Source organism: Ovis canadensis, chromosome X, assembly GCF_042477335.2.
Source record: "Ovis canadensis isolate MfBH-ARS-UI-01 breed Bighorn chromosome X, ARS-UI_OviCan_v2, whole genome shotgun sequence".
NCBI classification, from domain to species: domain Eukaryota; kingdom Metazoa; phylum Chordata; class Mammalia; order Artiodactyla; family Bovidae; genus Ovis; species Ovis canadensis.
The window spans coordinates 78,630,004-78,635,038 of record NC_091727.1 but is presented as its reverse complement, the minus strand read 5'-3'; positions in this window follow the sequence as shown (position 1 = coordinate 78,635,038).

The window sequence follows — 5,035 nt, the reverse complement described above, 5'->3', positions numbered from 1 at the left end:
GTGACTTTAGAGCCCAAGAAAATAAAGTCTGTCTCTGTTTCCATTGTTTCCCTATCTATTTGCCATGAAGTAATGGGACTGGGTGCCATGATCTTAGTTTTTTGAATGTTGAGTTTTAAGCCAGCTTTTTCACTCTCTTCTTTCACTTTTATCAAGAGGCTGTTTAGTTCCTCTTCACTTTCTGCCCTAAGGGTGGCGTCATCTGCATATCTGAGGTTATTGATATTTTTCCTGGCAATCTTGATTCCAGCTTGTGCTTCATCAAGCCTGGCATTTCCCATGATGTACTCTGTTGGTGGAAATGTAAATTGATACAGCTGCTATGGAAGATGGTATGGAGATTCTTTAAAAAACTAGGAATAAAACCACCATATGACCCAGCAATCCGTCTCTTAGGCATATACCCTGAGGGAACCAAAATTGAGAAGTACACATGTATCCCATTGTTAATTGCAGCACTATTTACAACAGCTGGAACATGGAAGCAACCTAGATGTCCATCAACAGATGAATGGAAAAAGAAGTTGTGGTACATATACACCATGGAATATTACTCATCCATAAAAAGGAACATATTTGAGTCAGTTCTGACAAGGTGAATGAACCTAAAACCTATCATACAGAGTGAAGTGAGTCAGAAAGAGAAAGATAACTATAGTATTCTGAAGCATATATACAGAATCTAGAAAAATGGTACTGAAAAAATTATTCACAGGGAAGCAGTGGAGAAACAGACATAGAGAATAGACTTATAGACATGGGGAGAGGGGAGGAGAGGGTGAGAGGTATGGAAAGAGTAACATGGAAGCTTACATTATCATATGTAAAATAGATAGCCAACAGCACTTTGCTGTATGACTCAGGAAACTCAAACAAGGGCTCTGTATCAACCTAGAGGGGTGGGATGGGGAGGGAGATGGGAGAGAATTTCAAAAGGGAGGGAATATATGTATACATATGGCTGATTCATGTTGAGGTTTGGTAGAAAACAGCAAAATTCTGTAAAGCAATTATCTTTAAAAAAATAGATTAAAAAATACAATGGATGGAACAAACAGTAAAGTAACTGAAGCAGAATAATGGATAAGTGAGCTGGAAGATAAAATGGTGGAAATAACTGAAGTGGAACACAGCAAAGGAAAAAAAGAATAAAAAGTAATAAGAACAGTCTCAGAGACCTCTAGGACAACATTCAGTGTAACAATATTTGAATCATAGGGGTCTCAGAAGAAGAATAAAAAAGTAAAGGGCATGAGAAAATATTTGAGGAGATTACAATTACATCCCTAAAATGGGAAAGGAAATAGCTACCCAAGTCCCAGTAAGCCCAGAGAGTTCCATACAGGATAAACCCAAGGAGAAACATCCCGAGAGGCATACTAATCAAACTAACAAAAGTTAAACACGAAGAACAAACATTAAAAGCAATAAGGGAAGAGCAACAAATAACATGCGAAATGATCCCCATAAGGCTACCAGCAGATCTTTCAAGGGAAACTTTTCCTGCCAGAAGGGAATGACAAGATATACTTAAAGTGATGAAAGGGAAAAATGTACAACCAAGATTACTCTACCCAAGAAGGTCTCTTTCAGATTCAAAGGAAAAAGAAAAACCTTTACAAACAAGCAGAAGTTAAGATAATTCAACACTGTCAAACCACCTCTACAATAAATACTAAAGAATTTCTCTAGATAGGAAAAAAAGCTATACAAAGCAAACCCAAAACAATAAAATAAATGGTAATAGGCTCATATATATCAATAACTACCATATATGTAGATGGGCTAAATGTTTCAACCAAAAGACACAGATTGGCTGAATGGATACAAAAACAAGGCCCCTATATATGCTGTCTACAAGAGACCCATCTCAGACCTAGGGATACATACAGACTCAAAGTGAGGGGCTGGAAAAAGATATTCCATGCAAACAGAAATCAAAAGAAAGTGGGAGTAGCGATAATCATATCACATAAAATAAGACTTTAAAATAGGGACCATTACAAGAGACAAAGAAGGACATTACATAACAATCAAGGAATTAATCTAAGAAAAAGATACAACAATTATAAATATATATGCACCAAACATAAGCACACCTAAATACATAAGGCAAATGCTAACATCCACTAAAGGGAAATTGACAGTAATACAATAATAGTGCGGGACTTCAGTAATCTACTCACATCAATAGACAGATCATCCAGACAGAAAATTAAGAAGGAAACAAAACCTTTAAATAATACATTGGATGAGTTGTACCTAATTGATATCTACAAAGCATTTCATCCAGAAGCAATAGAGTTCACTTTTTTTCTCAGTGCACATGGAACATTCTCCATGATAGAGTACATCTTGGGCCACAAATCAAGCTTTGGTAAATTTTTAAAAACTGAAAACATTTCAAACATCTTTTCTGATCACAATGCTGTAAGATAAGATTTCAGCTATAGGAAAAAAAAAACTATTAAAAAAACACAAACATATGGAGGCTAAACAATATGCTCTGAATAACCAACAGACCACTGAAGAAATCATAAAGGAAATTAAAATATGCTTAGAAAAAAATGACAGTGAAAACATGACAACTCAAAGCCTATGGGATTCAGCAAAAGCAATGCTAAGAGGGAAGTTTATAGCAATACAAGCTTACCTCAAGAAACAAGAAAAAATCAAATAAACAACCTAGCCTTACACCTAAAGCAATTAAAAAAAGAAGAGTAGAAAAACATCAAAGTTAGCAGGAAAGAAATCATAAGAATCAGAGCAGAAACAAATGAAAAAGGAGACAACAGCAAAGATCAATAAAATTAAAAAGCTGACTCTTTGAGAAGATAAAATTGACAAACCGTTAGCCAGACTAATCAAGAGAAAAAGGGAGAAGGCTCAAATCAATAAAATTAAGAAATGAAAAAGCAGAAATTACAACAGACAACACAGAAATACAAACGATCATAAGAGACTACTATGAGCAACTATATGCCAATAAAATGAACAACCTGAAAGAAACGAAAAAAATCTTAGAAAAATATAACCTTCCAAAACACAGCCAGGAAGAAGTAAAAAATATGAATAGACCAATCACAAACACAGATATGAAAACTGTAACCAAAATATTCCAACAACAAAAAAATCCAGAGCCAGATGTATTCACAGGAGAATTTTACCAAAAGTTTAGAGAAGAGCTAATACTGATCCTGCTCAAACTCTTCCAGAAAATTGCAGAGGAAGGAAAACTCAAAAACTCATTCTACAAAGCTACCATCCCTCTGATACCAAAACTAGACAAAGATGCTACCAAAAAAAGAAACTTACAAGCCAATATCACCAATATCACTGATGTACCTAGATGCAAAAGTCTTTAACAAAATTTTAGCAAACAAAATCCAACAACACACTTAAAATCATACACCATGATCAAGTGGACTTTTATTGCATGGATGCAGGATTCTTCGATATTACCAAATCAATCACTGTGATACATCATATTAACAAATTGAAAAACAAAAACCATATGATTACTTCAATAGATGCAGAAAAAGCATTTGACAAAATTCAATACCCATTTATGACTAAAAAAAAAAAAAAAAAAAAACCAAAAAACAAAACCCTCCAGAAAGTAGGCATAGAAAGAACATACATCAACATAATAAAATACAAATAAAATACATCAACATATACAATAAACCCACAGCAAATATCATTCTCAGTATTGAAACACTGAAACCATTTCCTCTGAAAAAAGAAACAAGATAAGTGTGCTCACCCTCACTACTATTATTCAGCATAGTTTTGGAAGCCCCATCCAAAGCAAACAGAGAAGAAAAAGAAATAAAAAGAATACAGATTGGAAAAGAAGAAATAAAGTTCTCACTGTTTGCAAATAACATAATTCTCTACATAGAAAACCCTAGAGATGTCACCAGAAAATTAGCAAAGCTAATCAATGAATATAGTAAAGTTTCAGGATGTAAAATTGATACATAGAAATCCCTTACATTCCTATACACTAAGAATGAAAATCAGAGAGAGAAATTAAGAAAACGATCCCATTCATCATTGCAAAAATAATAAAATATGTAATAATAAAGTTACCTAAAGAGACAAAAGACCTCTATGCAAAAAACTATAAGACACTGATGAAAGATATCAAAGACTACACAAACAAATGAAGATATAAATGATGTTCTTGGATTGGAAGAATCATAGAGTGAAAATGACTACACTACCCAAAGCAATCTATAGATTTTTGCAATCCCTATCAAACTACCAATGGTATTTTTCACAGAACTAGAACATATAATTTCACAGTTTGTATGGAAACACAAAAGACCCTGAATGGCCAAAGCATTTTTAAAAAAGAAAAATGGAGCTGGAGGAATCAACCTTCCTGACTTCAGACTATACTATAAAGCTATGGTCATCAAGACAGTATGGTACTGGCACAAAAACAGAAATATACAACAATGCAACAAGAGAGAAAATGCAGAGATTTTGCATTTTTCACTTATGGGCATCTTACCTTTGACAAAAGAGGCAAAAATATAGAATGGAAAAAAGACAATCTTCAATAAGTGATGCTGGAAAAACTGGTCAGCTATGTGTAAAAGTATGAAATTAGAACACTTCCTAACACCATACACAAAAATAATCTCAAAATGTATTAAAGACCAAATGTAGCACCAGAAAATATAAAAATCTTAGAGGAAATTATAGGCAGAACACTCTTTGACATAAATCACAGCCAGATCCTCTATGACCTACCTCCTAGAGTAATTGAAATAAAAACTAAAAATAAAAAAATGGGACCTAATCAAATTCAAAGCTTTTATACAACAAAAGAATCTATAAGCAAGGAAAAGACAACCCTCTCAATAATAGCAAAGTGAAAGAGAAGAGTGAAAAAGTTGGCTTAAAGCTCAACATTTAGAAAACTAAGAACATGGCATCTGGTCCCATCACTTCATGGGAAATAGATGGGGAAACAGTGGAAACAGTGGCTGACTTTATTTTGGGGGGCTCCAAAATCATTGCA